Below are 26427 nucleotides of genomic sequence, written 5' to 3'. Positions count from 1 at the left end.
AAGACATGACATTCCTCCTTCTTCTAATCAACTTCAGATAGAAGTTCTTCTGAAGACAAGGATATCATCTTCCTGGCCAATTTTAACCCTTCTTCTTCAGAAAGATAGGATCCACATATTAGGCCTGCCTTCTAATCCATCTATAGCTGAGGCCTCATCACAAGCTTCCTTCAAGCGCCAACCCACTAGGATGGAGGCATCGACTCCAATTTTCCCGGAACTTCCACTTGACCGCTCATGCGTCAGGATGTTTAAAGTTGTTGCAAGTGGGAAACAATGGCATCCATACCCAGCCAGAGCATCGACTTATTTTCAGTTTGCTAGGGAGGACTTTGACAACTTCCTCTCTGTCCATGAGATTCCAATTAAGCTAAACATAAACTTTCTTCAAATGCTCACAAGCCTACAGGGAAGTTTCCATTTAAGAACAAGGACAAGTGTTTCTTTGAGTCTACTCTTGCTAAACTCGACAAAGCCTGCACTGCGTTTATGGCACTTGAATCTGCCAAAGGATACACACGCAATACAGTACATGTACAGTGTGCACTTCAGATCCAGATGTTTAATGCTTCTCTTCTTGTTCATGCATACAGCTTGATGCACAGACACAGGCACAGATTGACTAAAATAAAATCAAAATAAAACATAAATCATGAGTATGGTACATCCGACGTCTAGGTGATAATAATACATGTATGTGTGCCCACTTTGAACGTGTAAATATACATGCACCCAATGTTTGCTTTGACCTCAATTATAACTTACACTTAGGTGTATCTAAGTGACACTAGTACATGTATCTAAGATCCCCTAAAAGAGTATGATGCCCAACAAGTTAGACAATATGAAACCCCATAATTTTGACTATAGCTCCAATATGTAAGCCCCCCATGTGCGTATCTGTATTATTTACCGTTTACAATAAAGTATTCCACCGATGTAACAGCATGGCCTAAATGAGTGAGTTTCAGCTTATACAAGGCTTTAAACAACCCAGTAATTACTAAATCAAATTCTTTAATTTAATATGAGAATCCTGAGAATAATGAGCTCTAACCATTTAATAAACTTCAGCAGGATGGGCGAATCAAAATCTGTCAGATGCAAAACGTGATGGAGCCATCTTGTTTCAGTGCTGTTTTTTTATGGTCCCCGCCTATAGTGCCCTCAATGGATTATAAATAAAAAATGAGTTTGGCCACTACATACCGGCCCTCTAATTGTTTTTCATTAACAATTACATAATACTTATCAAAGAGGTCAAACTCTATTACACCCTTAAAACATAAGCCCTGCTGAAAACATGTAACAACACACAAATATGAGTAGGTACTGGTAACTCCTAAATACTGCTTTCAACTAGGAGACGCAACTTAGTTACAGGACGAACTAGAGTAGAAGTTTTTGTCTTCAACTTGGCACTCCTAACGAACCCCTTCTTGTCCTTGACAACTTCAAGTACTCTCCCAAGTGCCCATGAGTTTCTTGGAGTCGTGTCAATCACCAAGACAACATCTCCCACAGTCAGATTCCGCCTGGGTTGGGTCCACTTTTGCCTTGCCTGAAGGAGAGGGACGTACTCTTTTGACCATCGCTTCCAAAATATGTCTGCGAGGTACTGAACTTGTCGCCACTGCCTGACAGAATATTTGTCCCAATCATCAAACAAACCAGGAGGCAGACTCTCGCCCGATCATTGCAGAAGCAGATGATTCAGACTCGGGACATGTAGATCATCTGGACTGTTAGGACATTCGGTCAGTGGTCGCCCATTCATGATTGCCTCCACTTCACACGATAAAGTTTGGAGAGACTCATCACTTAGTTGGACTCTCTGTTTTCGCAGCAAGGAGTGGAGGATCTTCCGGACACTTTGAATCAACCGCTCCCATATTCCTCCAAAATGGGACCCTTTTGGAGGATTAAACTGCCAGGTTATGCCTTTCTTAAACAAGTTGTCATGGATCTTCTGCTGATTCCAAGTACTTATCTCCTCACGCATCTCGCACTCGGCCCCAACTAAATTGGTTCCATTTTCAGACAGAATGCTCTTAACTGGTCCACGACGGGCAGTAAATCGTCAAACTGAGTTGATACAGGAACTCGTATCTAGTGAGTGCGCCAGTTCAAGATGGACAGCACGTGAAGTCAAACATATGAATATGACCCCATATCTCTTAACGACACTTCTACCACGTCTTACCTCAAACGGACCAAAATAGTCCATCCCACATCTGCTAAATGGAGGCTCATTCAGTGCAAGTCGCTCTCGCGGCAAACTGGCCATTTTCTGCTGCTCAGATGGGGCATGGTATCTTTGGCAAATAACACACTTTGAGACGATACCCTTGATGATAGATGGTGCCCCGATTATCCAGTAGTGTCGGCGAAGCTCTGCTAGTATAGAATTCTTGCCCAAGTGTCCAACTGACTTGTGTACGTGCTCAAGAATCAACTTGGACAAAGGCGAGTCCCTTGGCAGCAATATCTGGTGCTTGGACCCAAACTCAACATCTGCTCTACAAAGCCGACCACCAACCCGCAGAAGGCCCCCCACAAGCTTCGGATCAAGCTTTCTTTATGAAGAAGACTTTTTTACTGTTGAGAGTGGCTTTCCCTCTTGCTTGTTGGAGCGATTTGATTTCGTCCTTCTAGTGTTTCAGCTGGACATAGTAGGCCAAAATCCTCTCAGCAACCTCAAAGTTATCTGTGGTAAGCCGAGTATGACTCGAATCTCTGGCCTCTTGAGTTTGATCAACTCTGCCCTGGCTTGATTCAGACTTTGTTGAATTACACACGGGAATCGGTTCTTGCTTCTTTAAGTTCTGCCTCAACTTCTTGCGTGCAGCCACTTTGTCTTGGAGGTGCTTCATCCAAACTAATATCCAAGCAACGGCTCGTTTTAGTCTGGTCCAATCTGAATAGTGCTCAAGAAGTCTGTCGACTGGACTGGTAGGTGACTCTTTGGCTATTAGTACGGTTTTCTTCACCTCAGGGTCATTATCAAGTAGTTGGGTCACATGGGTATCTTGCTGTGGCCATTCTGTTTCTGGCTGTGACAGAAAGGCTGGACCCTCAAACCACATAGAACAGTGAAGAAACTTTTTTGCTCACTGACCTCGTGTTGCGCAATCGGCAGGGTTGAGTTTGGTATACACGTACTTCCACTGCTTCAAGTTGGAAGCATCTCTGATGACTGCAAGCCAATTAGCGACAAAAGTCTGGAACCGACAACTCTCATTTGCAAGGTATTACAGTACCGTTATACTGTCTGTCCAGTAGTAGTTTTCTTGTATATCTTAGCCAAGCTCTTGAGTGAGTAGTTTGCCAAGTCTAACCGCAATAGTGGCTGCCGTCATTTCCATACGCAGAATAGTTGTCTTCTTCAGTGGAGCAACCCTTGCTTTTCCCATGACAAGAGAACAGCAGATACTCCCAACTTCATCAACAAGCGGCAGATAAGCAGCCACTTTGTAGCCTACATCACTGGCATCTGAAAACATGTGAAGCTGACAGCTTACAACTTTGCCAAACCCTGATGGCTTGTAGCATCTCCTGATCCTCAGCTGATCTAGGTCTTCCACCTCGCTGAACCACTGATTCCAGATTTGAAGATCGTCACCTTGAATTTCTTCATCCCATCCTAAGTTTTGCTGACAAAGACTTTGAAGGAGAAGCTTGGCCTTCAACACAAACGGAGCTGCAATGCCCAAAAGGTCATATACTGAACTCGTGATGGACAGTATTCCTCGTCGTGTAGCAGGCAAATCTGGCAGCTTGACTCTGAACCCCAATTTGTCTGATTCAACAAACCAATACACCCCTAGAGCTCGCTCATTGGGAAGATTCTGGTTCTCTATCGACGACTCTCTGATGTCTTTTGCTTGTTCCTCTACTGGCACCATCTGCAGAACCTGATGGCTATTTGACATCCACTTTGTCAGACAAAAACCACCCTCTTTGCACAAGGCTGTGGTACTCTTGATCAAATGAGCAGCTTCTTGTTCTGTACCAACAGAGACAAGGCAGTCGTCCACATAGAAGCTTCTTTCTACTACTTCACACGAAGCCCTTCCACACTGGTCAACATTATCCTCTACAGTCTGCTTAAGGGCAAAACCTGAGTAACTAGGTGACAACACTGCTCCGAAGGGGTAGACTTTCAGGTGATACACAACTGGCTGTTTTTCAAGATCTGCTTTGGGCCACCAAAAAAATTGAAGGCAGTCACGGTCTTTTGGAACCTGTACTTGGAAAAACGGAATCTCAGTAGTACACCAACCAAACTATTTGTGAGATCGGGTCCTTGTAGCAAAATGCTGTTCAAAGATGTACCCAAGTATGAAGCAGCACAGTCAAAGACCACCCTAATTTTGCCGGGTTTGCGTGGATGGTACACTGCATGATGTGGAATATACCACACCTTGCCATCTGCCTGGTGTAAGTCTTCCAATGGAACTTGCTCAACATAGCCTTCAGTTATGATCTTTGACATGAACTTTGCGTAGTCATCATGGAGCTCACTACTTCTCTGCAGCTTACGCTTTAAGCTGTCTAGGCACTTCAATGCCATGGACTTGTCGTCAGGTAGTTTCACACCATCTGTTTTGAATGGTAAGCCAATACAGTAGTGACCATCTGTGTGAGTGGTGTGCTCGTTCACCAAATCCGAGAATCGCTTGTCTTCCTGAGAATACTCTTTCTTGTCATCGATGAGCCTCTCAGGGAAGTCCATGTTGATAGTTTCTCGAACTAGTTTTTCCAGATGCTTCAGCTGGTCTACTTCTGTTATTGCTGTGACCTCAGCCTTGTTCACAATGAAGCTACAACTTATGTCATTCTGTACTTGTTTGTCTCTCACTAGATTCCAAGCAGCATAAGGGCTACCTGCTGGACCTGTCTTCAGATCAAACGGAGTGTAAGCATCTGCCACATTATTGCCTAGCAGGAGTCCAATGTCTGCATCTATTTCCGCCAAACTGATGTCTCTCAGGTGATCTCACTTGGAGGTGTCATCTGTCCTTGGGACATGGTGCTTGGAAACCGGAATTGTGCCTTTGGTGTATGTGACTGGGAGATCAATCTCATTCTTCATGTCCAAGTCACTAAGCTTCAGTCCGTCGATGAGATATGTCTTCATTGAGTATGGCTTCTCCATGTTGTCCAAAGTAAAGGGCTTACATGGACCACTTGCTCCAAGCTGTTGAGCCAATCTTTCACTGCAAAAGGTGACAGTGCTTCCAGGATCCATGAATGCGTACGTCTTTACAGCTTTTATACCATCTTTGAATCTGACTTGAACTGGTACAATTGCCATCGTACATTGACCCTGCTGACCTGCCGTTGTGTTACCTCCTGCCTGCTCTGCGAAGTTTGCACTTTCGCCTTTGCTACCATCTGGATTAGGCTGTGGCTCTGACTTGGGAGCTCTGCTTTCATCGTGGAGACAGGTTAGATGTAGGCCTATGCGACACCAAAAGGTGTTTGTAGTCACGACTATCAATTTCCAGATAGTCAACTAGTTGTGACGCAGCGACTTGTCGGACTGTGCCACAACTCGTGGCTGGAACTCGTATGCAGCGCATAACCTGTGGCGCCCGCGACTGTTCATGTACATGTATGTGCCTTCGATGCAGTGGAGTACCCGCCAGGCCCCGCAGCTTGCAGAGCATGGAGGGCTGCACCACATGTGTTCACGGAGCAGCCACATGCTGCCCATAATGCCCACGCAATGTTTGTACACTGAGCTTGGCTAGTCGGTTCACACGCACTACACAACTTGATAGTCGTGAGTGACCACCAATACCTTGTCTACCTTCTTAATGGTATTGTCGACTAGTCGCAGTGGTTGTGCAGTCGCAACTAGTCTAGTCCTGTGGGCCCGGTGCCAGTGCATCACAGCCACGACATGATTGCACTAAACATGGCGCAAACATGATTCCTTCTTGCTTGAAGATATTATTCATAAGCAGGGCCATGCACCTGTGCTTTAAGCCTGGGAATTGTTGCATTTTTATGCATGTCTGTGAAGTAAAAAAAGGATCGGCGAATTGGCGATGAATGTGCACACCGTGATAGAGTCTTCTTTATTAATTGTCACAAATGCTACTTTACAAATCACTGTTTAAGTTTTGTGATTTGTGATCCCAAATTTCCCTGTAATTCCTCTGCCATGGCAAGGCTGATTTGTAAACTGTACGGTGCCCGGTTTAATTCATTGACCAACATAGGGATCATTTGTTATTTCTTTGTTTAATTTTTAATGTATAAACATTTGTGAAATAAAAAAATTTTGTATGCATATGATAATAATTACTTTCTGTGCAAAGTGATTTGAATATATTCGTGTATATATATTGGGTGCAGCCCAGCCATAAACAGGTCCCTGTCCTTCTCTGTTGCCATCGTAGCACTGTTTCGCGGGTCGGGCACCAGTCGGACGTAAGCACTTTGTACTTTTCATCTCTTTCTTTGGATCCTTTGGGACTTCCTGGGCCCGACATTGCACAAATTGTGTTTAATCAAGTGCTTAATGGACTTTGCTTGATCAGAGGATTCCAAGGTTATCCCACGAAAGCTGAATGAAAACCAAATTCAGGCATCAACATTGACATTCCCGAAGAAGTACCGAATAAGTGTACCAAAATGGCATGATCACAATGATCGTGAGCATGGGTGCACCCAACAAACAGACGGTATGGTGCTATGGGCAGCCAGGTTTGGAAGCTGGATGAAGTGCTGGAACCGGTATGCAATAGTATTAAAAAACATTCTCAATTGCAAGTTTTTGTCTGCACTCTCTGTGCTCTGTAGCTCTGGACAGTGATGTCAGGGGAAACAGAACTTACTCAAATTAGCTCTGAATTTGCATTGACATATCCTGAGTAACTTGAACTCTACAAATGGCCTTTTTTAACATTTCGACATGGCTGCCCGACAATTTCCAAATGATAAAAGAAGGCGATTGACAATGATTATGTACATTCTAGGTGTTTAGCACAATTCGGAGATCAACTTGCACAAATTCATTATGCTCCCTCCTGAATACATTATTCAGTGGTTTATGATGGATTTTATTCAAAGGCAAATCAAATCAGGATATAGTACAAAAATTTGCACAAGTTTTACGTTTGTGCTGGACACGGGCATCAAACTGTCTAAAGTCCCCTAAAACCTCACCTCGCATACCGAATTTTATATCTATGCCCTCAGAAGACAAACCATTTCCATTATGGTTATTTCAAAGATGGGTTTGCACCCAGATGCAAATTAATATTAGATTTAGTATACAGTGTTAAAGTACATATCGGGCAGGGCAAAAAAATCTAAAATTAATTTACATTTCATTACAGGTTCATGGTAAATATACAAAAATGTATGAAATTTGAATGTAGACCTATGTTATTTTTACATGTCGACATACGCTTATTATACAGAATGTTTCAATTTCCATATTTGCTTCTTGTGTATAGGTATCCTTCTTGCTACTGCTGGAGTGAAAGCTAGAGACAAATCTGTTCTCCATCTTAGTTCCAAGCATTGGAATTTAACACAACTGCAGTTACCAGAAGCACAGGTACCAACAATAAAGGAAGCTGCTGTACAACAAAGCAAGGAAATTAACAGGTGAAAAGGCCTACTGTTGCATTGCCATACAGACAGATTGCCAGTTCTGGTTAATGCAGTCATGAATCAAAGTTTGCGTGTACAGTGTATGGGTGTGTGAGTGGGAAAGGTACATCCATGTATCACCATCATAAAAGGTCGCACCATCAACATCTATGTGCCTGGTCCCTCACTTTAACATTCAAGTCCCTGCGTATGCCCCGTTTAGTGAGAATGCAAAGTTGCTTTGCCGATGAATATGTGTTCAACAACATCATCATCAACACATGAACTACTGCACCTGTAATAAACGTGTTTTCCTTTTGCGATGATACAGATGTTCATCAGCACAGACATGAGGGTGGACATGTTGGATGTCCCTGGTATGGTGGTGCAATTGAAGCAGGACTGATCCTGAGAAGGATGAGAACAGCTTCATCAAACTACTCGTAGCAAGACTGCAACCATCAGGAAGTGATATTTACTTGTATGTATACATGGCACCACTAAATTTATTGAAAGACAACTGCAGAAATTATTCAAATTGGTTTCAGAAGAATAGTGCAAAGTTATCAGCCTTCAAAAGATCCCAAAGTTTTCAATTAGTCCCCATGTCATTTGAAGTCTTTGTAAATCTTCAGAACAGAAAGGAGTTGGTGGTTTTTAGGGAGCTTGTCCAACCACACGTGGTCACCGGTTAAGCCCTGTAGCTGGGAACTGCGGTGACTGCATTGAAGTTCACTCATGCCAAGAACATTTAATGAGGCGGGATGAACACAATTGTTATGCTGATCCTGTCTTGAATTATGAATGCCTGCCGCAGCGACCACGGTCAACCCGAATATTCTATGCGTGGTGCACAGACAGACACTCAGTGTACATGTACATGTTCACGTATATTGACTGGTTATCCTCGGAATGTGGGCGCTGCATCTGCAACGTGTTTGGGACATAAATGCAGTGAATTCTTCTCAGAGAGTCACAAAAAAGCAGACTCTGTATATGCTACATAGGTGATTCGCGCAATGCCTGAAACATATGTTACTCGGCACAAAGTCAAATCACACACAGAGAGTACTATCCAGTATTTCAACAAGCGCACAGGTGTTCATGTAGATGAACGTGTACCCGTACAGCATCATCCACATGCATGTGTACACCCAGACTCGTGCAAGGATAACGATGTGACTTTTTGTCACTTCCTGAAAATAGAGAAACACAGAGGCTAAGCTTTTTGTTAGTTGTCTGTTTCCAGTTGCTATGAAACTATTAAACAACATTTTGCTTTGGCACTTTGCTAATTTGTTCTTTAGATTAAAGGAAGTAAAATGGTAGGAAAAACTCCACATTGAAAAATTTTGACTTTCTGCCGGCGGGTTTTTGTCACTTTTGGAAATGCCAATGAATTAATCAAATACACTGTGATGTGTTTAGAATAATGAAATTCACTGTCATATGGAAAATGTTAATGTGCATGTGAGATTAGAAAAAGCAAATACATGTGAAAGTATCGATCCAGGGATTTTTAAAAGGCTTCCAATCGCCATGGATGATCATGAAAGCTAAACCGCACACACATGTAGGCCTGGCCGCGAAACTTTTTGTAATTGTGACGTCATCAGGGGTCACGTGACCTCAATTCAAAAGTTCATTCTTTACAGTCTAATAACTAGTAAACTATTTGACTGATTTAACTCAAATTTGGTATGCACAAGGTCGGGATGTGATATCTTGACCTCATGTGACCTCTACTTCTGGTTTGACTGGAAGTTGTATTTTAACACACAAATCGTCATATCTCATGCACTATACCTTCAATTGCAGTGATCATTTGTTTTTAGTTATACATGCCACTTTGGCAATTATTTGAATTCCAGTTGATTGCAAACTTATAATACTCATTGACAGTCATCAAAAGAAAATAAAAAAACATTTTGGGAACAGCTATGTGTTTGTTCACAGACACCACCTCTATTTTATTTTCCGTCTGTCTTATGATTTTCGACACAAGCTGCATGACACAATTTATTAATAGTCTGAGTGCACTCGCCCACCACATGGCGCGGCTGCCCGCATACGAGATGGTCGCTGAAGAAGCATGATGTCATGAAGGAATGCATGTATTGTGATTGGATAGCTGTGTCTTGCAAAACGTACATCATGAAAACATACAGTGTCATTGGCAGGTACGCTAGCTCTTTTACAGCAATATGAATAGTTTAGTGTTGGGCGATTAGTTGGGCTCTTGAGATGTGAGAGTAGTCAAGCGAACTTATTTGGCCGTATTTTTATCCGAATTGGGAAGGGAAGTTTTGTTTTGAAGTTTGTGTAATCAATGTATAAAATCATTGATTTTTTTAATCATGCTTTACGTTTGTCGTGACTATAGGAAACTGGCAAACGATGTCTGTGTATTGTGTTGTAGGAGTGTGTGACGCATCTGGAAGGGCGGGCGATTAGCCTCTTGCTACATCTGGAAATTTTGTGGAAACACACTCTTTTCGAATATGAGTAGTACGTACATGAACACAGAAAACACAAATATAGACATGAGATCACTCTTTGAATGAACCTGCAGAAAAACTGGTGGCAGCAGTGTTTTTTTTTCTGACTTCCAACTGTAGAGCTGCAGTCGTATTCGATGTACATTTAGTGGAATGTTTGCAACCCTTTTTGGCAGGAATTGTACACTGACTGGTTGCTGCATTTCCCTCATGCCTTCTTTGCCAACCGTCCGGCCCGGTGCAAACACTATGCACATTTTTCCACCACTGTGATTCGCAAACGCTCATTATAAATGTGTTAGTGCATATTCATCAGGAAAGCAAGCACGTATGCAAAATTTCAAGGTCAGAATTCACAAAAGTTGAACTCACTTCATCTCTGGCGAAATATTGCTGCAAAGTTTTCATGACGTCGTATTCGCTGTATTTTCGCATTTGCCTGAAGTATGGACCAGCCTTTACACTTTTATGGGCGTATATTAAATTTGCTTTTTCCTCTTGCCCTTCACCAAAAATATACCCAATGGCCAATTGACCATATTGGTATACATCTATTCAAAAAGAAAAGTCTGAGACTAACATACCCGCTTTACTCACCACTTTAATTAACGTGTACATATTCTATAGACTGTTAAGTCTAAAATCTCACTTGAAACCCATCTCAAAGTAGCTCCGGGATGATGACCTGGAGGTTGCTGGCACAGTTAGAGAAAAATGATGTATGGTGTGTTTCTATATACGATCATAAACTCGGGGATAATTAAGTTTTACCCAAAAACATAGTAACAAGAGACACAAAAATCTAAAGCAGAAAATGGGTTTGCAGTCTTTAAGCATTGGGAAAAAATGCTTATTTGAGAGGCCAAGACATGCAAGATTTCTGAAATACATGCCCAGTCTTTGTTTTCAGATTGAAAAACTTCAGTCTGAAATGAACCTACGCCCCTTTTCTCCCTGAAAAATAGTGCTAAAAAAATGACCAACAATAAGCATTTTTTTTAGATAAAGAAGAATTCTAATTCCCTCTCTAAATTGTTAACGGCCGAGGGCCCTTTTCAATCAGAATAAAAGAAAAAATTATCCAATCTGCAAAGAAAAAAAATCCCCTTTTTAAACAGTGAATGACAGCTCCTGCAATAGGAGGTGGTTATCCTCAAACATTTATACAAAGTATTTCTTTGAGATTGGATAGCAAGCTCCGATCGGAATACCAGCAGTCATTGGGAATTTAAAAGTGTGCCTCTGAATGAAGACAATTGACATTGTAATTACAGCAGTGAAAGGGTTTGGCCAGTGCCAACTATTTCAAAGTGCATGAATTCGGGCTAACCAATCATATACTGACAAACTTTGTGGCACAAAAGTGTAACTTATAAAGAAGACCTCAAGGACCTCAAGTCAACTAAACATGACTCTTGTGCAACAATTAAGGGCTAGGGGACTAGATTCCAATAAATTAATATAGACGTGGTGGCTGCCGCTCTCCAAAGTGTCTGAGGAACAAGCGCAGCTGCCGCGGTCGGATTCCACTAGCTGCGCCTGGTGTAAAAGTTAAATAACAATAGGGGGCTTTTGATATGGTAAGTTGGCACAGACAGTGGACAGGCCACTGGTTGCTAAGGACCTGTGAAAACCGCTGTGTCCGCGTTCAACTGTGGTTCAAGCTTTTGGACAAGTTCCCCTATGAAGAAAAATGTATGCCCTAAAACATGACAGCGGATTTTTCCTTCATTTTTTCCAAAACACTCAATGTGCATTTTTCATTTTTTTTTTTCATTTTACCTTTCCCAAAACAAAACCATATTATCACTGGTTCACAGTATTTGATTATTTACATGTTGATATAAGCTGAATGTTTCAATTTCCTTATTTGTTTCTTGTGTATAGGCTTCCTTCACGCTGTGAAGCAAGTGAAAGCCACAGATGTTCTTCATGTTAGAATTCAATGTCACTGCAGTTACATATCGATCAAATGCACGGCTTCCCACGATAAAGGAAGCTGCAGTACAACAAAGCAAGGAAATTAACTGGTAATGGTGAAAAGGCCTACTGTTGCTCGGACATACAAACAAACAGACTGCCAGTTCTGATTAATGCAGTCATGAAGCACAGAGAGGTGGAGGACCCATGCATGTACTAATGCGAATCACTCATTGATCAATATCCATGTATCCAGTCTCCTACTGTAACATTCCTACTCATGTAGCCAAGTGATATCAAAAGTGCAGAAAGTTCTTACTTTTTTTCATGCATGAACTTATAACTGTTGCACAATAAATTATTATTATGTTCGTTTGTTTTTTTTTAGATGACACAGAAGAATGTCTACCAGCACATACGTGAATGAAGTCTTTCGACATGTAGATGTTATCGATGGCAATGCAATTTGTATCAAGAACGTTCTACAGAAGGATTTTATCAAAATAAAATTATTTAAAAAAAAAAACCAATAGGACATGAGATATATAAATGTATGTGTACATGTCCCCGGCATATTTTTTTCCAAGATTTTTGCAGAAATTGTGAGCACAGGTTTCAGAGCATTATGCAAGGTTTTCAGTGGTCACTAGTGTCAGATATTTTGAAAGTGTTCCCATGTTTTCTTAAGTATATACTACATAAAAAAACCTTTACCGGTATTTATATAATATACAATAGTGAAATACCCTAATGCAGTTTTTCTCTTTTCTTTTATAAATACTAAGGACACTTTAACATATTCTTTAACTCTGATAATCCTTAAACTTCAGGACCAGTTTCAGTGTTTTGGGTGTAGTTCTTAGCACACACTTAAATTCCTCAATCAGAGTTTCTACTGCTGTGCACTCGCAGATACAGTTGTTCAGAGTAGTCATTTGTCCAATTACTGTCGATAGGAAATAAGATGTACTTTTGAAAGAATTGTGTGAAATTGATGTTTGTATTATTTTTCTTCCCGTCTTTGAAATCGACGTTTCTTAATAGTTTGTGTATACCGATGGCCCTAACAGTCCCATATCATCTGGTATTAAGATGATTTTACATGGACACAGTTGCAAATCCATACACACTGTATTGCAGCAAATCCTCATACCGGCAATCAAATAAATTGACCTCATGGAATGATGAGGTCGTCTATTGAAAAGTCATGTGACATTAAAGGTGCTACCTTTCAAGCCCTATATCTCCAAAAGTGCATGTCCCAGCAGGATGAAACTTTTCAGAGGTGCAATCACGACGCTGACAGTTTCATTTAAAAGCGAAAAAGCCCTATGTTCTGTTGCAAACAGACATAGAATCTCTCGTTTCTTCCTTCTTCTTCTTCCTCTTCTGACAAAGAGTCCATTTGTTTTGTGCACGTTTTTTTCTACCCATGACTTTGGTCCCTGGGCAACTTTGGATCTTCATCAAACTTATGTCAATGAACAACCCTTTTGCAAAGATGGACCTAGAACAATGCCGTCATCAATTGATGTATTATTGATTTTTTAATATTTATTTCAGCCCATTGACTTTGTACACGTGTTCGAGGCATCATTTCGGTTACTCAGCTATCTTCAATCATCATCAAAGTCATACCAAGGAAGGACCTTGAGACAAATATTATACAAAAATAATGACGTCACAATGACGTCATCAAGTGATTTATTACTGATTTTTTTATATTTATTTCAGCCCATTGACTTTGTACACATTTTCGAGGCTCCATGTTGGTAACTTAGCAATGTTTGATTGTCATCAAAGTTAAACCACGGACAGACCTTAAAATAAAGAAATCACTAAAATAATTACATCATGATGACATCATCAGTTCATTTATTATTAATTCTCAATATTTCAATATAACGTGAATGCTATAAAAAAACATATCAAATCAATCACGGTTTCCCGCAACATCCTGTTTGTGGCAAGTGCCAAGGTAAAATTGAGTCTTAATTTTATCTCGTGTGGGTCAAATCTCATGAACTTTTCTTCCAGTCAAAACCGGAAGTGGGCTTATTGTTTAAAATTGGTAATAGGTATCAACTTGCTTTCAACGGTGTTAGTTGCTGGGGTATAGCGTTCTTCAAATCATGTTCTGATGACGTCATGTAATTGTCAAGTGCCCTCTAGCTACAGGTTAAAAATGCTGAAAAATGAATTTTGAGTAGATGTCTGTGGTGAAAGTTTATCCTAATCACCTGAACATTTTTCAAGATTATTATTTTTTTTTACCGGTATGATGATCTTCACCCAGTCAACACATTTTGTGAAATTTGGGGCCGATGACATCATTAGATCAGAAGTTATAATAAAAAGTCATTCTATTCCTCAAAATTTGGTAGAAAATCAACCCGTATTGAAAGCTAAATTATCAAAAGTCAAACTGCATGAACTTCATAAGTGCATGTACTTCTTTACACAGATGAAGCGCCGACGACAAAATTCCCCTTACACATTTGCAAACTCGAAAATCCCATTCACATAGTGTGCTTTGGCTAATGTGTGCATGACGCGCAATATCTGTCTGTAACTTAGGCAACACACAGTGTGTAGGGCATATTGGTAAGTTGACAAGCACATGTTTCCGGAGAGCAGATCCCGTGTATGAAACGCCAAAAATTGATAAATGTTTTCAGGCTCTAATTTGCGCTCCTTCTGCAATAACAATAATGTTTTATATTGTATTTTGTATTGTAAATGCCATGATTGGGTCGAAACCTTGCACTTACTAGTGCAGATGTCTTAACCACTCGACCACCGAGCTTGCAGGGGTCGGCTGGCCCGGTCCGAGTCAAATGAAGCAGCGGGTACCGCGAACTATTTTTCAAGATGTATTTTTTGCGTTGGGGGAGATGTTAATTATATATAACAGGTTTGCCCTTACCCAACGGCTCGGTGGTCGAGTGGTTAAGACATCTAGCACTAGTAAGCAGGAGGTCGAGGGTTTCGAGTCCCACCCGAGTAAGCTTGTGAGGTTTTTCGCAAGTTTCTCGGACCAAGCACTGAGCATACAGGGCTTATTAATATACGTTGGGTAAGGGCAAAACCTGTTATATATAATTAACATCTCCCCAACGCAAAAATACATCTTGAAAATACTAAAGAACAGTTCTTTTTACAAATTCTTTGCAGACAATTTTATTTATTTACACCCTCAGATGTCTACTACCATATTTAGTACATAAAAAACATATATATAATATATACAATAGATCACCTCCTTGCAATTAGAATAATTTTACAAAATGAAATTTTAGATGTCAATTGACTGTTTGGCCAAATATCAGAGATATTTCATAAAGTGTGGTTTTCACCCAAGTATAACTGTATTCGTGGTTTCCACTTTACATCATAACCTGTTGTTGCAAATTGACCTCCATGGATGGTCCAACTCAAATACAAAACTACAAAATATCAATGGCGTAACTAAAGCGTATGATAAACTTGCACAGTCACAACATAACACGTGTACAACCAGAGAAAATCTATCAAAGGACTGTATATATAAATGAATTTGCAATTCGCAAATGATCGATCTCAGCTTTACCGAACTCTATCCAAGGACTAGACATGTAAATGAATTTGCAGTTTGCAAATGATTGATCTTAGTTTCACCAAAAACTCTAAAGGTATATTTTCTTCGGTTAGTGACCTTTCATCTGGATCAAAGTTATACCAAGCGCAGATACTCAAGAAAAGAACCTGGTCACAAATGATTATCAATTGGCAATAGCATCCAGTTCACTGTGATATAAATACTGGATCCTGTTATGTGGGTCCTCTAGTCCTTTGTAGACTCAGTGGCGGTCGATCAGGTGTTGCTCAGCTAGCTCACACGCCACTCACCAAAAACCCTATTGTAGTGCTCTCAGTCATCTCTGCGACGCAAGTTGAAGGCAAGGTTTTGGCGTCATTTACCCCAAATAGTGGTCTCCAAACCAAGCTTCACCTTCATGAAGGGTCAGGCACTTCCAGCATGATACCATTTGGCCATCTAATTTTCAAAGAAAGATTTTCCAAAAAACAAAACATAATTATGCTCAAATGTACTAACGGTGCCATCTTCTTCCAAGAGGCAAAATCTGACATAATGCCTTTCAATCACAATTTCTTAGATATTTCTCGATCATTGATTTCTAACACTAGGCAAAAGTATGTACTTTAATTAAATCTTTAAGTCGAAAGAAACAATTCAAGAATTAACTTACAGTTTTCTTGCAGTTTTCAAACCTTGGATTGCTGATCTAGCCCGCTCTTGGATTTGCTTAACCAATTGCCTTTAGCAGTTCTGCAAATATCTGCTTCTGGTGCAGCACAGTGCAGCAAACAGGCTTAAAATGTGTGCGGCTCTGGCAATCCACAAGCTACATGTCATCACGACAATCATCAAAAATGCTCTATTCTCTTCTCTCAAAAACTATAGCTCTTATACTTGGTTACACATCTCATATCAACATCTGTACACATCTGTATCACACTCAGCACCATCCATGATCCTCCTCGTGAACACTCGCACAAAGAAGTTGGGTGCATTGGGATGGGTGCATTAGCTTACTTGGCAAAGCTAAATATTTTAAAGATGTATCTCACAATAGAAGAGGGATACTGCTGCGGCTTCTTGGCCTGTATTGTCAAACAAAATAGCAAATTAACCTGGCCTGGATAGTCAAACAAAATAGCAAATTAATTTAAATGTGGGCAAAGAAATCCATGGCCATGGGAAGTGAACTGGATAAGAAAATATACTAATTACTGAATATGCATGAAGTACTACAAGCATTTGCTCATTTAGTAGCCAAAGTGTTCAGAGGAATTCTGACAAAGTGTATGAATATGAAAATATTCAAACATTTTGTGCTATGCCAACAAAGCTCTTTTCTTCACAACCACAAAAAGGTGAAAAAGCCCTGTGTTCTGTCCTTTAGACAGGTACAGTTCCTCTAGTTCCTTCTTTTTCTTCTTCTGCTCAAAAGCCCATTTGTTTTTTGCAGGTTTTTCCTACACATGACTTTAGTGCTTTTGCAACTTTGGATCTCCATCAAACTTGATCCAATGAAGGACCCTATGCATAGATGGTTCTAGAACAATGACATTGTGATGATGTAATCAAGTGATTTATTGTTGATTTTTCAATATTTATTTATTTATTACATGTTTTCCAGTCACGATTTTGGTTATCGGCGATATTCAATCGTCATCAAAGTTACAGCAAGCAAAAACCTTCATGCAGAGTTAATGCCAAATTTATGACTGCACGATGACGTCGTCATGTGATTGTTTATTGATTTTTAATAATCAAGTTTAGCCCATAGGTTTTGTACACGTTTTTCAGCAGCAAGACTTCGGGACTCTGGTCAATCTAACTTATTTAATGTTTGTGCACACTCATACTCCACCATGTAAGGAGGGTCCCAGAATTGTCATAATGGCACCATCAGCGGTCACTTGACATGAGATTAAAGGTGCAGTTCTTTTCGATAGAGATTGTACACGGTTTTTACTATGCTCTGTTATTGATCTGAAAGACTATAATGGGGCTCTAAACTTCAGCCGAGGATTACCATGAGAACGAAAGAGAAATGATTTTTTGGGGGGGGGCTTTCCATTTGATTACATATATACCGAAGAGTCTAAATATGAAGTAATATTTTGAAAAAAATTTGACCTTGACGCAAATCACGTAATACTCCATTAAAGATGAAGTTTATCAGTATGGGGTTCAAAGTGATGACGTCAGCATCTGATTTTTCATGTAATTTTAAATCTTTGTTTTTCCCTGATAGACTTTGCACACAGATTTGAAGTGTATTTTCTGTGCTTAGCAATCTTCAGTCTGTCTTAAAATTATACCAAGCACAGACACTCAGGCCAAGATTCTATGAAAAAAAAATGTCATGATGACGTAATCATTTTGAAATTTTAAATCTGTATTTTTCCCATAGACTTTGAATTCAGATTTGAAGGTATATTTTCTTCGGTTAGCGACCTTTCATCTAGATCAAAGTTATACCAAGCACAGATACTCAAGAACAGAACCTGGCAAATTAATGACGTTGTCATTACGTCATCATGTGGCTAGTCATGTGACATTAAAGGTGCACTCTTCCAATCACTATATCTTGTGAAGTACATGTACGATTGGGTTCAAACCTTGCAGATAACTTAGAAAGGAAGTGCTGTAGACAAAAATGACCTGATGTGATGATGACATCATCTCGTGACAAGTCATGTGACATTAATGGTGTATCTCGTGAAGTACATGACCTATTGGTTTAAACCCTGCAGCATGAACAGGGAAGACTTCTTTTTAAGATCATTAAACTGGGTATCTTCAACAGTTGTTTTGAAACCTCAAAATGTGAAAAAACCCTGTGTTTTGTCCCTCAGACAACACAGAGTTCTAGTTGGCTTTTTTGCAATCTTGCGAAAAAGGCATTCTTTGTGTTCTGTTTCTTTTTTTTTTTCTTCCTCTTCCTTTTTCTTCTTCTGACCCCAAACCCCTTTGTTTTTTACACGTTTTTTGTCACCGCCACTTTAGTGCTTTTGCAATTTTGGATCTTCATCAAACTTAAACAATGAAGAACCCTTATGCATAGATGGTCCTTGAAACATGACGTCATGATGACGTCATCAACTGATTTATTATTGATTTACAATATTTTTTTCAGCCCATTGACTTTGTGCACGTTTTTGAGGCACCATTTTGGTACCTTAGTAATCGTTGATCTTCTTCAAAGTTACAGCAAGCACTAACTATAAAATGAAGATAATACTTAAATATTTATGTCATGATGACGTCATCATGTGATTTATTATTAAATTTTGAATAATTAAATATTCCGTTAAATTTATTTAAAAATCCGTATAAAATCAACCATAGCCTCCCGCAACATTCTGTTTGCAGCAAGTGGCAGGATAAAATTCATCTTGTGTGGGTCAAATCACGTGACCCTTCCTTTCGGTTGAAACTGGGGGTGGTCGTATTGTGTAAACGTGGTAATAGGTATCAAGTTGTTTTCAATAGTGTTAGTCTGTTGGGGTATAGTAATCTTCAAATCATCCACTGATGATGTCACCTACAGGTTAAAAATTACGAAAAATGCATTTTGAATAGATGTCTGTGGCGAAGTTTTTCCGAATTGCCTGAAAATTGATGTAGATGATCATCTTCCCAGTCTACACATGTGTGAGGTTTTTCGGATGATGACATTATCAGAGCGGAAGTTACAATAAAAACTTCTTTTATTCTTCAAAATTCGGTAACAAATCAACTGTATACGCTATAAGCGTGAATTGTGCGTGAGAAGACAGCTAAAACATTAGAGTCAGCTGCACGAAGTGCAAACTGGTGTACGTTTTCACACACATGAAGCACCATCGACAAAACCCCCTAAAATATAAATTTCCAACTTGAAAATCCCATTCGCATGCTGTGCATCTGCTACTGTGTGTACGCCAAATATCTGCCTGCAATATAGATGGCATACAGTGCATAGGGCATATACTCGGAACTTGGCAAAATGCAAACCACGTGCTGCCGAGAGCAGATTGCATTGTATGGAACGCCAAAAGGGACAGATGTTTAAGATATCTAAGCCTTTTCTGCAATAAGTATAATGTTTTGTATTGTATATTGTATTGTACATGTCTTATTGGGTTGAAACCTTGTAGGCAGTTGTTAGGAAGGGAAGGTTTACAAATGGAAACTGACCTCACTTGATGACAGTGCCATCAGCAGACAAGTCATGTGATATTACAGGTGCACCATTTAAAGTACAATATCTCCTGAAGTGTATATCCAATTGGGTTCAAATCTTGCAGATATCTTGAGAGGGAGTGTTTTTTTAGGAATATTGACCTCATGTGTCAATGACGTCATAAGGAGACAAGTCACCTGACATTAAGGGTGCAATCTTTAAGGCCCTATATCTCCTGCAGTACATGTCCGATCGGGTTCAAATCTTGCAGATATCTTGAAAATGGAGTGCTTTAGAGGTATATTGACCTTATGTGATGATGATGTCATCAGCAGACAAGTCACGTGACATTAGGGGTGTAACCTTTAGGGCCCTATATCTCCTGAAGAACATATCCTGTTGGGTTCGAATCTTGCAGATATCTTGGAAAGGGAGTGGTTTAAAGGAATGTTGACATTATCTGCTGATAATGTCATCAGGAGAGAAGTCACGTGACATCAATTAAGGCACTATATCTCCTAAAGTAGATGTCAGATCGGGTTCAAATCAAGCAGATATCTTGAAAAGGGATTGCTTTAGAGGAATATTGACTTCATGTAATGATGATGTCATCAGGAGGCAAGTCATGTGACATTGAAGGTGCACTCTTTAAAGCCCTATATCTCCTGAAGTACATGTTCTTTTAGGTTGAAACTTTGCAAATCACTTGAAAGAGAGGTGTTATATACCAAAAATGCCTTGATGTGATGATGCCGTAGTTGTTCAAATGTACAAAAGAATGCGAAAAAGCCCTCTGTTCTGTTGGCAAACAGACAAATGACCTCTCGTTTTGCTTCCTCTTCTTTGGTGCAAAAACCCATTTGTTATGTACACGTTTTTTGTTGCCGCGACTTTAGTGCTTTTGCAACTTTGGATCTTCATCAAACTTATACCAATGAAGAACCTCTATGCATAGATGGTCCTAGAAACACAATGTCTTGATGACGTCATCAAGTGACTTATTACTACTTTTTCAATATTTATTTCAGCCCATTGACTTTGTACACATTTTTGAGGCACTGTTTTGGTAACTTAGCAATGTTCAATTGTCATCAGTGTTACACGAAGCACTCACCATAAGGCAAAGAAAATACAAAAATAACTATGTAATGCTGATGTATTCAAGTGATTTATTATTAAATTTTGAATATATAAATATTCCATTAAATTTGTAAAAATACATATAAAATCAATCGTGGCCTCCTGCAACATTCTGTTTGCAGCTAGTGCCAGGATAAAATGTGGTCTTTAATTCATCTCTTGTGGGCAAAATCAAGTGACTCTTCCTTCCGGTCGAAACTGGAAGTGGTCTTATTGTTTAAAATTAGTAATAGATATTAATTTGTTTTCAATGGTGTTAGTCTGTTTGGGTATAGTATTTTTCAAATCATCTACTGATGACACCACCTAATTGTCAAGCACCCTCTAGTGACAGGATAAAAATTCCAAAAAATGAATTTTTAATAGATGGGGCCAATGACGACATCAAACTGGAAGTTACAATAATAATTCTTTTATTCTTCAAAATTTGGTAAATAATCAACCGTAAGAGATATAAGCATGAATTGTGCATGAGATGACAGCTAGAACATTGGAGTCAGCTGCATGAAGTGCATAACTGGTGTACTTTTCCACACACATGAAGCGCCGTCGACAAAACCCCCTAAAATATAAATTGCCAACTCGAAAATCACATTACCATGCTGTGCATATGCTACTGTGTATGTGTGGACGCCCAATATCTTCCTGCAATATAGACGGTGCACAGTGAGTAGGGCATATACTTGGGACTTGGCAAAATGCCGACCACATGCTGCTGAGAGCAAAAGGAGCAGTGTCTCTGCAGACAAGTTTATGGCCCATTGACTTTGTACATGTTTTTGAGCCACAATTTTGGTAACTTTGCAATGTTTGATAGTGGACATAGTGATAGCCAACAAAGACCCTGATGCAACATTTATTGCAAATGGATGACTTCATGATGACATTATCACCTTATTTTATATTGATATTTGAATATTTTATTTTTTCCCATATGTTTTATACACATTTTCTGATCAACACAAATGAACGAGTACTCCTTTACTTCGGCTGAAGATTACTATAAGAGCGAAAGAGAAATCGGGTACTTTACGCTCTGTTATGTTAAACGTACCGAAGAGTCTGAATATTAAGTAATATTTTGTTGCACACCCTGGAATCTTGGAATTCTAGCGCCCCCTAGTTTTACTCATTCTCAGTCCTTGCATTTGTCAGGGTCTCTTATTTAGCTCAGCTATGCATTATGGACATGTAGCAGAGACGCTAATTTTGTATTAAGTTATTCATGCTGTACTCTGGCGTGATCCTTCACTCCTTTATCCTTGTGTTTTCTCTGCTCAGTTTTGGCATGTCGAAATTCCCCTCCATGTGGCTGCGTGGTTGGGTGTGGTAAGGTTCCCTGAAATGCTAATATCCAGAAACCTCAGACTTTATAACTGTCAATCATTCGCCACAGATGACCGGGTAAGAACTTTCACGCACCCGGCTCTACACTTTGTACACGTGACTTCTTATTCTGTATTTTACCTTGTTACACACGACACTTAGATTCTTGCATACGACTCTAGCAGGAAGTCATGTGACCCTTTGAGATGGAAGATTTTCATTGGTTGAGCTGTTCAGCGACGCTCATATTTTATTAATTCCTAAGCCTCTAGAATCCTATAAATAGAGCAGATTTTCCTCAGCTCGTCGGTCAGGTGCGGCGGACCAAACCCTTATTGCGAGAGCGGAACCTAACGTAGTGCAGCGGTTGGACCCTTACCGAGAGAAGTGCGATAGTAAACATTCTTATGGCGAAGAAATGTAACCGTATGAATGATATGAATGACCAGCTAGCTTAGCTTGGACCGATGGGAGAGCGGCACGAATTAGCCCAGGATGCTAGCGAGAGTCGTAGCAGCCCGTCACCGTTACGTCCGAACCGATTGCCGGGCGAGACACCCCCGTGTCCCTCGCCACCCATGTCCTGCTAACTAGCCCAGTCCTCCCCGTCTCTATGCTGAGCCAATGGTACACCGTGCGGCGATCTTATCATTACGCTCAACTCATTGCGAGCGGCAGTGTGGTCGGTACATACCGGTGCTGGCCCCGTCCAGCCCTTGCTAGTCACCGTGGTGGTCCGGGACAGCTCCCACCACGGCCCGGCCCGATGAGTGTAGCCTAGTTGTGCGATGCTACACACACGTACCGTAACCCACTCCATCTGACTTGCATTTCCAATGGTCCTGCCAAACCATAGTTTAGTTACACTCATATACAACTTCACCTTTCTGTAACTTTGCCTTTTGTGTGTTGTATTACGTTAAGCTACACCTTCTTCAAATCCATATTGAACTTTGATGAAGAGAAGTGAGACCAATAAACCAACCATACAGTTTGACTGTCACCCAAACCCCTTGTTTCACGTCCACCCTTTAATAAATTGTTGACCCCAAATATCACATCCCGTAGACACTAATGAAGTCCATGTTACCATCGACTTGATATTTAGGGAACGCAACAATTTTATAAAAATTATTCACTTTCAGCGCAAATCATGTGACATGAACTTAAAGGAGCAGTGTTTCTGCAACCGGGTTTATACATGTAGCCCATTGACTTTGTACACATTTTCGAGCCACTATTGTGGTATCTTTGTGATGCTTGATCGTTACCAAAGTGAAAGCCAACAAAGACACTGATACAGGATTATTGCAAACGAATGACGTAACTATGACATCATCAAGTAATTTATTATTGATTTTTAAACATTTATTTCATCCCTTTGACTTTGTATTCATTTTCAAAACACCATTTTGGCAATTTTGCAAAACTAAATCGTCACCAAAGTGTCAAGTAACAGCCCTTATCAAAAGATTGTAAAGTGATACTGACATCAGATGACATCATCCTGTCATACGTTATTGATTTTTCAATTCTTTTTACCGTCCAGTAGACTTTTTGAAGGTTTTGAAGGCACAATTTTGAGTCTGTGAGCGAACTTCCAACGTCATCAAAGTTATACCAAGCAAAGACCCCATTAAAATATTATGCCAAAACAATGATGTAAGTATGACGTGAGAGCCTGAAACTGTCTTGTTTATAGTAAATGACTTGAATTTACCGAAAAAGCCCTCTGTTCTGTTGCACAGACAGAGACCTCTAGTTTCTTCTTTTTCTTCTTGTGCTCCAAAGTCTGTTTGTTTATGCACATTTTTTCTGTACACGACTTTAGTGCTTTGCAACACTGGATCCTCACCAAACTTGTACCAATGAAAGACCCTTATGCACTGATGAACCTAGAACAATGATGTCATGATGACATCATCGGGTGATTTATTATTGATTTTTCAAGATTTATTTCAGCCCTTTAACTTTGTACACATTTTTAAGGCAACATTTTGGTGATTCAGCAATATTCAAATGCCATAAAAGTTACACCAAGGAAAGCCCTGGAGGCAAAGATAATCCTCGAGTAATAACGTCATGATGACATCATCAAGTGATTATTATTAAATTATTAATAATTAAATATTATGTTAATCTTGTTCAAATCCATATAAAATTAACCGTGGCTTCCCGCAACATTCTGCTTACGGCACATGCCAAGTTAACATTGGGTCTTCATTTTATCTCATGTGGGTCAAATCACGTGACCCTTCCTTCCAGTCGAAACCGGAAGTGGGCTTATTGTTAAAAAGTGGTAATAGGTTTCTTTTCAACGGGTTTAGTGGGTGGGGTATAGTATTCTTCAAGTCATCTACTGATGATATCACGTAATTGGCGAGTGCCCTCTAGCAACAGGTTGAAAATTCAGAAAAATGAATTTGAATAGATGTCTGGGGTGAAGTTTGTCCGAATAGCCTGAAAATTTATGTAGACAATGATCTTTAACCATTTAACACGTGTGAAATTTGGGGGCGATGATGTCATCAAACCTGAAGTTGTGATAAAAAGTCCTTTTATTCTTCCAAATTTGTTTACGAATCAACCGCAACAGATTTAATCGTGAATTGTTCATTAGATTATAGCTGAAATATTGAAGTTAACTACATGAAGTGCATAGGTGCTGCACTTCTTCACACAGATTAAGCGCCGACGACAAATCCCCCTTACAATATTTGCGAACTCGAAAATACCATTCGTGTACTGTGCATTGGCTACTGTGCATGTGGACACGCAATATCTGCCTGTAACATAGGCAGCGCAAAGTGTATAGGATTGTACTCAAAGAGTTGGAAAATTGCCGGAGCACATGGGTGCGTGAGAGCAGATCACGTTGTATGGAACAACAAAACGGGCAAATATTTAAAATCTCTAATATGTGCTCTTTCAGCGATAACAATAATATTTTGTATTCTATCTTGTATTGTACATGTCTGATTATGTTGAAACCTTGCATGCAATGACCATATCATCAGCCGAAGAGTCACGTGACATTAAAGGTGCATCCTTTAAAGTGTCGTACTTCCTGAAGTACACTTCCCATTAGGTTCAAACCTTGCAGATATCTTAGAAGGGGAGTGCTGTACACGAGTATTGACCTCATGTGATGACGTGATCTTGTGACAAGTCATGTGACATTAAAGGTGCACTCTTCTCAGCACTACATCTCGTGAAGTACATGTCCGATTGCATTGAAACCTTGCAGGTATCTAAGAAGGGGGGTGCTTTAGACAAAAATTGACCTTGTGTGATGATGACCTAACCATGTGACAAGGCACATGACATTAAAGTAACACTCTTGAAAGTACTACATCTCATGAAGTACATGTCTGATTTGGTTGAAACCTTACTGATATATTAGAAGGGGAGTGCTTTAGAGGACTGTTAGCCTCATGTAATGATGACGTCATCAGGCGACAAGTCACGTGACATTAAAGGTACACTTCTAGAGGCATTAATCTCGTGAAGCACATTTTCAATTGGGTTCAAACCTAGTAGATATCTGAAAGGGGATGGCTTTAGATGAATGTTACCCACATTTGAGAAAGATGTCATCAAGTGACAAGTCACATGGAATTAAAGGTACAGTTTTCAAAGCATTATATCTCCTGAAGCACATGTTATTTTTGAGTTAAAACCTACATGTGCTAGTGTATGAATACATTTATTTGAAAGAAATTGCTGATATGCCAAAAAAGAAATTTTCTTCAGAACAACAAAAAGGCAAAAAAGCCCCAAGTTCTTTCCTTGTGACGAACACAGACTTCTATTTTTCTTTTCCTTTTTCAGGTCTTTTTTCGGTGACAGGGGACTTTGATAGTTTTATTTATCTGCCTTATTTCAAACTTGGTAGGCCTTTAGATAATCATGTCAGGTAGGTCCTAGAAGAAATTCGTCATGATAACATCATCATATGATTTTTTCTGAATTTTAAATATTTAATTTTTTCCCATAGGTTTTGTACACATCTTTCTACTAAATTATCATATTACTGAAATTTGGTATTTTTTAAAATTCCATTGACTTCATGCTTAGCAAACCTTCCATCAGTTGCTTTCCAGCACCATAATTGTCATGATGACGTCATCATTTGATTTACCCTTTTAAATTATGTTTTATATTGATAGGTTTTTACGTTTTTCAACAGGAAG

At 39.7% G+C, this 26427-nt stretch overlaps 1 protein-coding gene across 8 annotated transcripts in view; it reads left to right on the top strand.

Annotated features, from left to right (window-relative positions):
* trim37 (tripartite motif containing 37) overlaps positions 1–26427 on the top strand; it is a 317829-nt gene that overhangs the window by 251392 nt on the left and 40010 nt on the right. Inside the window, exons 18-21 of one of the 8 annotated variants that reach the window (XR_015426287.1) lie at positions 7473–7626; positions 7943–8092; positions 11997–12139; positions 12418–13024. The exons of 6 other annotated variants lie outside the window; for them this stretch is intronic. The gene's annotated coding sequence lies outside the window, so the exon portion shown is untranslated. Of the gene's footprint in view, positions 1–7472; positions 7627–7942; positions 8093–11996; positions 12140–12417; positions 13025–26427 lie in introns of those variants that run through there. One more of the 8 variants, XR_015426288.1, reaches the window with a different exon arrangement.

Source organism: Acanthaster planci, linkage group LG09 (genome assembly GCF_054643075.1).
Source record: "Acanthaster planci isolate LZ-2023a linkage group LG09, COTS_SCS, whole genome shotgun sequence".
NCBI classification, from domain to species: Eukaryota; Metazoa; Echinodermata; class Asteroidea; order Valvatida; family Acanthasteridae; genus Acanthaster; species Acanthaster planci.
The sequence above is the reverse complement of the archived record's forward strand: the minus strand, read 5'-3'. Positions and strand labels throughout refer to the sequence as shown.